The sequence below is a fragment of the Cyprinus carpio genome, unplaced genomic scaffold (genome assembly GCF_018340385.1).
Source record: "Cyprinus carpio isolate SPL01 unplaced genomic scaffold, ASM1834038v1 S000006617, whole genome shotgun sequence".
Lineage (NCBI taxonomy): Eukaryota > Metazoa > Chordata > Actinopteri > Cypriniformes > Cyprinidae > Cyprinus > Cyprinus carpio.
Genome location: NW_024879255.1, coordinates 423,556 through 435,554, shown reverse-complemented (window position 1 = coordinate 435,554; position 11,999 = coordinate 423,556). Strand labels below are relative to the sequence as shown.

At 35.2% G+C, this 11,999-nt stretch overlaps 1 long non-coding RNA gene across 2 annotated transcripts; it reads left to right on the top strand.

Moving 5' to 3' along the window:
* The first annotated feature begins 5,178 nt into the window (after positions 1–5,178).
* On the top strand, positions 5,179–7,427 carry LOC109079094. Of its 2 annotated transcripts, XR_006159610.1 has the most exons (6): positions 5,179–5,218; positions 5,357–5,478; positions 5,614–5,701; positions 6,176–6,378; positions 6,748–6,865; positions 7,367–7,427. It is a non-coding gene; the product is annotated as an uncharacterized LOC109079094 (long non-coding RNA). The 2 variants fall into 2 exon arrangements; XR_006159609.1 differs by lacking the exon at positions 7,367–7,427 and having other exon boundaries at positions 6,748–7,163.
* The last annotated feature ends 4,572 nt before the right edge of the window (positions 7,428–11,999 follow it).

The window sequence follows — 11,999 nt, the reverse complement described above, 5'->3', positions numbered from 1 at the left end:
ACTTTATTGAACTTTGTTTTTTTTATAACTTTGAATGTCAAACTCATTCGAAACAACTGCAGCACATTCCTCTAGGGGGCAGTAATACTGGAAGGCTGCGCAAGCGATTTTTGAATGTCAATAGCATGACTTCGGCATCACTTTTAACAATGAAAACTGCTGCAAAATATCATTTATTAAATCTGTAACAAGACACAGCCTTTGTAGCTGAGATAGAAGATTGTATTTATTTGAAACTAAATTATGTGTTGGTTTAATTTTCAATAGTATGCGTTCTATTATAGTTCTGTGGCTAAAACCACCATCAAAATGTTCTACTAGGAACCAGTAACAAGACACACCTTTTAGATTTGAGAAAGAACACTGCATGCATTTTAAATTAATTTATTAACAAATTTGAATTTAGTTCAATAACATGTATCCTGAATTACAAATAAGAGTAAAACCTTCACCGAAATGTTCTTTTATGCCCAGGTAAGAAGACACACTTTTTGAAGTTGAAATAGAAGACTTTATTGATTTGAAATGAATGTATAGGTTTGAATGTCAAACTCAGTCAAAACAACTGCAGTATCTTCCTCTAGGTGGCAGTAGTATTGGAGACTCTTTGGAAGGCTTTGCATCTGATTTTTGAAAGTCAATAGCATGACTTCTGCATCACTTTTGACAATGAAAACTACTGCACAATGTTCCATAAGAAATCTGTAACAAGACACAGCCTTTGTAGCTGAGATAGAAGATTGTATTTATTTGAAACTAAATGATGTATTGGTTTCATTTTCAATAGTATGTGTTCTATTATAGTTATGTGGCTAAAACCACCATCAAAATGTTCTTCTAGAAACCAGTAACAAGACTGGTTCTAATTGGCGGATTGTGTGCAATTGCAGTAATATTTTATTTTTAAAAGGTCTTAAACAAGAATAAACTCGTTTGTTGTGAGCTCGCATTGAGACTGCACGCGCTGATGCAGCGGTGATTTATCTCTCGTCTATCTCTTTGTTCTCTGGTCAGACATCAATTATTAATGAGCCCTGACCCGGTAATAATAAGATGTGTTGGTTTAGCTTGTCAGTGTGAATTAAATTTATTTTATTTATTTGTATTTTTTTTAACCGACTATAAAAGTGAAACTAAGGGAGACTCCTCCCTCTCAGTCCCGGGAATTGCTCCTGTAGAGGCGCAATTTTTCTTAGACAATGGAAGTCTCAGCACACACTCCTCACACAGAGCCAAAAATCTATATTCAAATCAAAATAGCCGACTTCCTGTTGGTCGTAGCTAATGAATGTAAATTAGAAAGTTGTCCGTCTTAATAAGAACAATATATGTACCAAGTTTGGTGTCTGTGTTTGACAAAAGGTGGCGCTATAGAGTGCCTCCTCCACGCCCTCTTATGAGCTTTTGCCATTGTCTATGTATCATTGATACTGATATGTGTTTTGAGTTTCATGAAATTCTAAGCATGTTATCTGCCTCAAAATCACCGGCAAAATATTCCAGTTTGACATGTTGCCATGGCAACACTATATTAGATATCAATATACCCTCAACAGTTTTACATGGGCCGTGTTTTGACATTATTCTGATGAAGTTTGAAGCAAATTGAGTAAAAATAAGATGTTGAATTCAAAGCATTTTGTAAATGACACACTTCCTGCTGCCAGTTGGTGGCACTATAACTTTGACTCCTAATAGTCACATATATGCGATCGGCATCATATAACGAACAAACTGATGAAGTTTAATTAAAATCAGGAAATGTATGTGGATGTTATTAGACACTTCCTTTTTCTCATTTCTCACCATAATTTCAACGCCTCGCCACGAGCAAACCATTCGAGATATCAAAAATCCCCTGGCAATTTTTCATCCCCAATGTCTTGAGATCTTGTTGACCAAGTTTGGTGGCAATCGAGTAAAAAACCTATTACAAGTATATCAAATTCCAGAGCATGCGCTTTTTACATAGATCTAAATAGCTGACTTCCTGTTGGGCGGAGCCTATGACATGCATTACGATAGTTGTTCGGCACAATGAGATCTATAGGTGTACTGAGTTTCATATGAATACGTGCAAGTATGTGTGAGCTATACATCACCATTTCTGACTGTGTTCCAGGGGGTGCCATAGAGCCCCTGTGCCACGCCTGGGTCTCAGCCTCTGCAGCCTCCTAATGGCCACAGATTCTAAGGTGTGTGCAAATTTTCAAAAGTTTTTGAGCATGTTAAGGGCCCCAAAAGCCCCCAAAACTTTGACGAAAAATAAGAATACTAAACCCTAAATAGCCAACTTCCTGTTGGGCGGAGCCTATGACATGCAGTGCGAAAGTTGTTTGGCTTAATGAGATCTATATGTGTACCGAGTTTCATACGTCTACGTGCAAGTATGTATGATATATGGCCCTCCATATTCCAGGGGGCGCTGTAGAGCCCCTGTGCCACGCCCCGTGTATCAGTCTCTGCCCGGCCCTAATGGCCGCAGGTTCCAATGTGTGTGCCAATTTTCAAGAGTTTTCGAGCATGTTAAGGGCCCCAAAAGCCCCCGAGACGTTGAAAAAAAAAAAAATATAATAATAATAATAATAATAAAAAATATTTTTTTAGGGCTTGAGCCCTAAATATGTCACCTTGGAAAAGCAAACAGCAGTTCTGGTGAAGGCCAATGAGGAGTTAAGGATGAAGACGTCGGAGCTCGAAAGATATAAACGGAGATGGAATCTTCGGATTAAAGGGATGAGAGAGCATGCTGACGAGGATGCACGGAAAGAGGTGATTGAACTTTTGAGTAACACTAGCTCCACATCTGGCAAAGAAGCTGGAAGATGTCGTCGACTCTGTTCACCGGATTGGAAAAAAAGAGAGTGGAAGACACCGTCAAAATGATTGTTCAGTTTACCATGCGTCGATACAGGGACGAATTTTGGAAGATTACAAAGAACTCCCAGCTGTGCACTGAACGTGGAATCAGGTTCGCGGAGGATCTGTCAGCTGAGGACTGGAATGCTCGTGCAGCTCTTTGGCCACTCATCCAGGAAGCTAGAAGCGCTGGTAAGAAGGCGTACTATCGTGGTCCTTTGGGTTACGTCGACGGCCGTCTAATCTCAGTTACAAATCAGAACATGGACTGAAATCTGCCACGAAACAATGAAGAGGCTGTCACTAGTGCAAATCAAACATGAAGTTCATCTGCCAGAGCATCAGTTCATATTATATTTTGATTTCTGTTAAATCCTAATATCTAGCATTATTCTATTCCCTAAAGGGATTGTTTATTGTGTTTTGTTAATACTTTTATTCTTGTTCTATGTTTAAACTCAACAGTTGCATTTCTTTTCTTTCACTAAATGTTAGGGGTCTGAGAGACAATACAAAAAGAAAAGCTACATTTTTGTTTTGTAAGGAAAAAAAAAGGCTCAATGCGTTCTTTTGCAGGAAACTCATTCAAGTGTCAGTGATTGTACTTTTTGGTCTAATCAGTGGGGTGAACCAATTTTATTTGCTCATGGCACAAATCAATCAGGGGGGTGTTGCTTTTCTTTTTAACAACTTCCCTGGGAAACTTGTTGAATCAAGATCTAGTTTGGATGGTCATTGGTTATTTTGCATTCAAAAAATTTAACACTGTTACATTGTCTTTGGAAATGTGTATGGTTATAATAATTTGTCCCAAAACAAACATTTAATTTCAGAAATATCACTGGTATTAGAGGAAATGAAAGCAAACAAAATATGCTACTGATTTTATTGTATTGGGTGGTGACTTTAATATGGTGTATGATGAGTGGTTAGATAGGTCACCAACTAAATATAATGTGAATCATTACAATTCTTTATTATTACTCTTTTGTAATAATCAAGGTTTAATAGATCCCTGGCGTGAATTAAACCCCTGTCTAAGACAGTTTTCTTGATTTAAACCTGATGCTTCTAGCAAGTCCCGAATTGACTTCTGGTTAATTTCTCATAGATTTTTGCCCTATCAAACTATATCTAATATATCGGCAGCTCCCCTAACAGATCACTGTTCAATTGAATTGATGATAAATTATAAAAAATAAACCTTTCGTAACAAAGGTTATTGGAAGTTTAACTCTAACTTTCTCGGAAATGAAGGTTATACGAAATTGGTCAAAGATCTTATTTCAAATATTATTAATGATAATAATTTGGTTTCCTGGATAAATAAATGGGAATATAAACTTCGCCAGTTATCTATTTCGTATAGTAAACAGCTAAAAAAAATCTTATATTTTAAAAGAGACATCTATTATTAAAGAAATAAATGAATATTCTAACAAATTAAGTTTAACGGAGGATGATAGATCAAGATTGTTGCTCTTGCAATCACAGTTGGATGAAATCTATATGAGAAAAGCTAAAGGAGCATATATTAGATCAAGAGCTAAGTGGATGGAAAAAGGGGAGAAAAACTCAGCTTATTTCTGCAGATTGGAAAAAAAGCGTCAAGAAAGAAACTCTATTAAAACTTTAATTATTAATGGGGCAGAGTGTTCTAATACACAATTAATAGCTAAAGAAGTCGCCAAATTTTATCAGGATTTATATTCGTCATCCTCTTCAATTTTAGACCCTAATTCTCTCTTTGAAAAAATTGGACAATTTGTCCCTCATATAGATGACCAATTCAAAATGATATGTGATGCAGAATTAACAATTGAAGAGCTTGATTCTGCTGTTATGTGTTTTTCATTAGATAAATCACCTGGCCCAGACGGTTTTACATCTAATTTTTATCGCCATTTTTGGGTCTTATTAAGGGAATTTCTTTTTGCAGCTTTTCAGGAAATGACTAAAACTTTGGTTTTACCTAGTTCAATGAGACAAGGCCTTATCACGCTTATTCCCAAACCAGGAAAAGATTGCAGATTGTTAGACAACTTGCGACCTATAACCTTACTAAACAATGACTTTAAATTACTAACTCATATATATAATAACCGCTTAAAACACAGTTTATCCAAAATTATTGGGCAGACACAAACTGGATTCATTAGAGGCCGATCTATACAGAGACAGGGGTAACTGCAGCCTGGAGCAATGGGCGTGCCGAAAGGTAGGGGCGTGCCAAAAGGTAGGGGCGTGCCAAAAGGTTTCTCATTGGTCAAAGGAGTGTTTACTCTGTTGACCAATCAGCGGTAAATATACATTTACGTAATTTCCTTTAGATGAGAAGGTGACGGCGATAAGACGTGAGGTAATTATTCTTCATACGTTTATCTATACTTTATATAACACAAATATGTATATTAAGATAGCTTTTTACAATAAGATCATAATTTTTCCTTTGCGTTATATCTTGCAGCTTTAGTAATTGGTTTATTGTTGTTGACAGACATACTGTATGTACAGTGAGACAAAACGATGAGCGCATCTGCATCGAAGGCGAAGCTCTCAGTCAGAGTTGATAGTTTGTATCTGCGTCCTTTTTGTGCAATACAGTACAGAATACATCTTGTAAGTATAATAATTATTACCACCTCTGCTATTACAACTGTACTAAGATCGATTCACAATCTATGAAGACGATTAGACAAAATAATAATAATAAAAAAAAAACTAATTTAGAGTTTGTTTCTACCTTTCTGCTAGGTATCCAACTAATGCAGAGTATATTCAAGTTGCCAACACACTGGTTGTGAAGAACCCTTTCCAGAGAAATATAAAAGGAAATGACTGTGTAAGTGACATTGTTTTTAATCCATTTGTTTATCTCTATCAACATAATCACACACAATATTGTAGTAACAATATATTGTAATCTTTATTTGCTGGAAAATGACAATCAGTCAAATTTGTGTTTTTAGCACACCTGACACATCCCTAAACCGGAAATTTAAAGCAGAACGTGCACCACTCGCAGGTTATTGTAGCATATGTAAGCACACTGCCATATGCATAATTTATTTTTGCACTGTTAATCAATTTTAATACATTTTCACTTCAATGTAAGGAAGATACTGTACTACAGATATTTAAATCTTTTTTTTTGTATCTACTCCACTTTTTCACTGCCTGACCATCATCTTAATGTTTATGCAGTTCAATGTTTTTATTATTTTTTATATCTAAAGCACCTTGTTCAATAAGTATTCAGATGTATCTCATATCTGTCATTGTCTAAGCATGATCTGTTTCTGTTGTTCTGTTGAAGGAAACTTGTGTTGGGGAGGATTCAGTGTCTGTTGAGGCCCATGCGAATGTGCTACAAAGTGAGTATCAGAAAACACATCCAGACACCTGGACTGTCAAAGACCACTCGGCACGAACATTCTCCTGGAGACGCTGAGAAAGCACGGAAGGAATGTCTGTGGAGGATGTACTCAAACACACCCATACTTAAGGACACCTGCTGGAGTGAGTATAGTAAAATAAATCATTAAATGTAAAATATCTTGTTTCAAATCTTTTAATGTAATATTTTATTCTTCTGTACCCTTTTAGCCCATCTGTTAAAAATTTAAAACAATAGTTTTAGAAAACAATGTAAAATTTATCAGTGTAAACAAGAACATGAAATGCATCGTATATTGTGACCCTTATACATTAGCTTCTAATAGTTTTTGCAGTTCTGCACTGTATGTAGCTACTCTGTCTGAGCCAAAGAGGATGGAACAGAATCTGATGAATTTGAAAAGCATTTATTTATTTTGTATTATTATTATTTTTTATTTTTATTTTTTTTTAATGTTGCGGGACCCTGCTACACCCTTTCCTACCATACAGCTAATGGATACTGACTGGAAAATGGTAATCATAGGAGGAGGGCTCAGTGTGGTGAAAGAAGATGGAATAGACATGTGCCAGTGCACCAGCCTTGATGAAGCCTTCATAACAGCCTTCTGTATGTATTTTGCTTTCAACATTGCATATCCAACATACCTGAGAAAGACACTGACTTTCCTTCAGAGGCACATTGTCAACATTGTGGAAGATGGAGACAAACACTGCCAGTAACTTTACTCTGAATGATCAGCCTTTTGTATTAGATCCTCATGCCTCAACTGTACCATTACACAAAGTGCACTCGAAGGACATTCACTCTTTTGAAGTTAATCCAACATGTTGAACCAAAAATTAGTATAACCTATGGTATAGATGAGTGCCAGTCACCTTTTTTGTTATTTTATTCTTTTAGAAAACATGCACAGGAATCATATGTACTTTTGTGTTGTATTATAATATAATGGAGAAGGGTCTGGCTGCAGACTTGCACTTGCACTCTCAGACACTTTGCCGCTTCTGCTAGTGACAACACTTGCAGTCTTTTTTATTTTATATTTAGTTCTACTTATTGGTTACTTTTTGTTTGAATCTCTCAACATTTGTTTTTTTTCTTGTGTAGGTATCATTGACTGGAAGTCTGTCAGTCCAGATGTGAGGAAGACCTACAGAGTGAGTTTGAGCTCAGCAGGTGTGATGGCTGTGGATGCATCTACAAAAACACCACTGGATACTGTAGCCATGGAAAGAAGGGGGTCTTCACAGCTTTCTATTCAGACAAAGAGTTTTGCTGGATTCTGTTCTATGGACTGCTACTACAGAATGAATGAATGAGTGGTTTATCTATCTATCTATCTATCTATCTATCTGCCTATAATTTTTTTTTTTTTACTTGAATTGGCGACTGAAACTGAAAGTTAAATAAATGTTTTAGTGGATAAAGCTGGTGTCTGTTTGCTTATGTCACTTAACATAAGGTTACTAAACTCTTCTGACTAAATTTTTAAATTTTATAATTTAGTGGTTTTGTCAACTATATATTTTTCTCTATCAGGCAAAACATAGTTTTCGAGGGTAACACTTTACAATAAGGTTTCATTTGGGTGTTGACACTGATGTATTAACTAACATTAACTATGAGCAATACAACTTTGTAAGTTAATAAAAATACAGCTGTTCATTGTTTGTTCTTGTTAGTTCACTTCACAGTTAACATTAACTAATGTTAACAAATACAACTATTGACTTTAACTTAAGAACAGCTAGTGCGACTAACCGTGTTAAGAGACGTTTGTATTCTCAAAAAATAATTGTAATTTGTTTTTGATTATTGATAAATCAAGACCTAAACTTGCGGTGGTGATGACGTCAGTAACCCGTGCCATGCAGAAGTTTTGAAGGTTCTTTCAAAAGTAATTTAAAATAATATTCATTAACGCCGTTTTTACCTTGGAAGAATTAAATTTGGTTTTATAGGATTATGTTGAATTTATGGCTTCCTTTTAATCTGCGATAAGGAGTATATGGCTCGCCAGCTTTTTTTTTTTTTTTTTTTTAACAGCCATCTTTCGCATTACCTTTTGGCACGCCCCCTACCTTTCGTTTCACCAATGAGAAACTTTTTTTTTTTTTTTTTTAACTTTCGGCACGCCCCCACCTTTTGGAACGCCCATTGCTCCAGGCTGCAGTTACCCCTACTTGTCTATACATAATAATATTCGATTGGTTCTGGACTTGCTGGAGTATAATCAAGAAATAGAGGATGATGGGGTTATTTTATTTTTAGATTTCTATAAAGCATTTGATATGTTAGAATATTCTTTTATTTTTAAATGTTTAAAAATGTATGGGTCTGGTGAAAATTCCTGTAATATTATTCAATTATTCTATACAAATACAAATAGCTCAGTTGCCCTACCAACAGGTACTTCACCCAGATTTGATGTCAAGAGAGGAGTTAAACAAGGCTGTCCCATCTCACACTCATTATTTATTCTGGCTACAGAGATGTTAACTCTCCTAATTAAAAACTCAAATGTTGAAATTTTAAATGTGTTTGGACAGAAAATTGTACTTAGTCAATTGGCTGACGATACAACAGTATTCTTAAAAGATCTTAACCAAATTCCCAAAGTAATTGATATAATTAATTATTTTTGCAAATTTTCAGGTTTAAAGCTTAATAAAGGGAAATGTGAAATTATTACCATACGTGAATGCCCTCTAAAAACTGTATATAATATCCCAATTAAGTCAAGTGTCAAATATTTAGGTATAAACATTTCTAAGGATGAAGTCTTGATGGAAAAGGAAAATGTCTGGAATAGATGGAATGAATTTAAAGGAAGGCTTGATGCATGGATGCAAAGGGATTTGTCTGTTTTTGGAAGGATTTATTTGACTAAAATGGAAAGTCTTTCTAGGTCATCTTGTCTCTCTATTTCTAATAGAGCTATTAAGACCATTAATCAAATTAATTTAAATTTTATATGGAGGAAACGTGTGCACTACATAAAGAGAGCACAACTTATACAAGATTATGAAAGTGGTGGTTTACAAGCCTTTGACTTCTGTTGTATAAATGGAATGTTAAAGGTCAAATGGCTTAAAAAATTTATAACAAGTGAAACTAGTTTCTGGTTTTGTATTTCCAGAGGTATATTTAAAAAACTGCGTGGAATTGACTTCCTACTAAGATGTGATTTCACTGTTTCCAGACTACCAATCAAACTATCTTCCTTTCACCAGCAGATTTTGTTATATTGGAAGTTACTATATAACCATAATTTTACTCCAAATAAAATACCCATATGGAACAATAGATTTATTTTGTCTCGATACAAGTCCCTATGCATTCTTGATTGGCTCGAAAAAGGTGTTTGGTCAGTTCTTCATTTAATGGATGAAAATGGAAGTTTGTTATCTTTTAAAGATTTCTGTTCTAAATAATTTGCAGTGTGAACGCAAACAATTTGAGCGTTATAAATGCCATTCCAAAAAGTTTTATAAATTTGATACATAACACTTCTGTCAATATACCAGATGGACCTTGTGAACACCAATCTCTTTCCTTTAATGGTAATGACTTTAGGGTAATGCTTCCCAACAAACTTATTCGCTCTTGTTTCAATTCCATATTATATCCTACGCTCCTGTATTATAACAGTCTTTTGCAAGTTTATGATAAATCATCTGTAAAAAAATTGCGAACAAAGTATATTAGCTTTCCAGTGGCTCCTAAAACTCATTTTAAAATATTCAGTGGTATATATCCATCAAGTGAATTTTTAAGACAACGGTTTAATTTTGGAGAAAATACCTGTATTTTCTGTCAAGTTGATATAGAGACAACTGATCATCTTTTTTTTTTCTTGTGTGTTTTCAAATATTTTCTGGGAAAATATGTCTTACTGGTTGGAGACAAAGATTCATTCACTGCCCACTTTTGCCAGGAAACATATTATTTTTGGAATGATATTGGATGATAAAAAAAAATGTTTTTTTATTAATGTAATGTTGATTCTGGGAAAATGTTTCATTCCTAAATGCAAATGTATGAAGATGAAACCTTATTTTTCTGTATTTTAAAGAGACTTTATTTATAATTATTTTCCATCACTGGAATGTATGAAAATGAAAAAGGCCCAGAAATTTGCAGGAATAATAAGAGACTTTGGTCTCTTAGAAGAGGAATGAAGAGACCCCTTCTAAATTTATTTTATGTATTTTTTTTATGTATTTTCTTTTACTTTTATTATTATTATTATTTATTCAACTGATATGTGCCTTGCTTGCAACCCATTTAACTACTTCTGCTAATGCCATTGTAGATGTATATTTTGTTTTGTTTTGTTCTTGTTGTTCAATAAAAAAAATAAAAAAAACTTCTTAGCTACAGAGGAAGGAGATACATATCGCTATAGACAGTAAAAGAAATGGACACAGCGACCCCATTGGATTCAATGAAGACAAGTGAAGTCAATTAGAAGCACGCACTTCCTGGGGGTCGAGCGTACTGCGCAGACTCAAACTGAGCTTGATGACATAGATGTGACGTGAGCAACCTGTTTGTAGTGGTGGGCAGATCGAGGCTTCGTAGTAGGAACGTGAGGGGGCCAAGATGGCGTCGTGGAGGATAGACGTGTGAATTTCTGCTCTGGCGGTGGTGGTAGCAATGTGATTAATCAGTTGACTTTAAATATTTTTTTGCTGTCTTCGAAGGAAAGTTTCCGCATTGTGTTGCATTGTTTTTTTTCTCTAATGGGAAGAAAGAGACGTAGTTTATCTAAAGTTATGGATGTCGATGTCGGCGCCGAAGTTGAACTAATTTTCTGAAGTTGGCCTGAGCAATAGGTTTGATGTGCTAGCTGACACCCCTGCATCGGCTGATGCGATTTGTGATATGAAACATTGTTTGGTGACACCTTTTCCAGCATCTCCTGCAAAAAGTCCTCCTTCTAAAAAAACTAAAAAGAAGAATGAAAGGTTTGATTTTGCTGACATTTTGAATGCCATTCAAGAGTTGTCCTCTAAACAAGATGCTACTTTCCAGAAACTCATCTCCATCAAGAACTCGACCGATGCTACTACGAAAGCAGTTGACAACCTGTCCTTTGTGGGGCAGAAGCTCATTTCTGATGTTAATGAGCACTCTTGAAAAGATGTGCAGAATTGCTAGAGACATTACAAAGCTCCAATCTTCAGACAAGGACGTGCAATCACGGATTGAGCAGCTTGAGCGGTACAGTCGTCATTGGTGTTTAAAGGTGCACGGGGTTCCTGAAACCAAGAATGAGAATCTGCAATAGACTTTTTTGAATATTCTTAGTAATGCAGATTTTGTTTTTGTTCAAGAATTGGTTCGTCTGATTCATGTGAATCAGACTCCAATTTTTTGAGATCACAATGGGGTAATTCAATCTTTATGAGTCATGGATCTAACTGTTCTGCTGGTACACTAATTTTGACGCACAAATTTAGAGGTGACATTTTAGAATGTTATTTATCTGATGAGAGTAGATGGATCATTTTAGTATGTAAAACTGAAAATGTGGTATTCATTTTATGTAATGTTTACGGGTACAACTCATGGAATTCAAATGTATCCAAGTTCAAAGATTTGGGAGTAAAACTCATTAGTATACAAAGTCGTTTGATTAATGCTTATTTGATAATAGCTGGAGATTTTAATGAAACTCCTGATGATGTATTAGATAGATTTCCTTCAAGAACTACGTCTAATGCACACAATAATC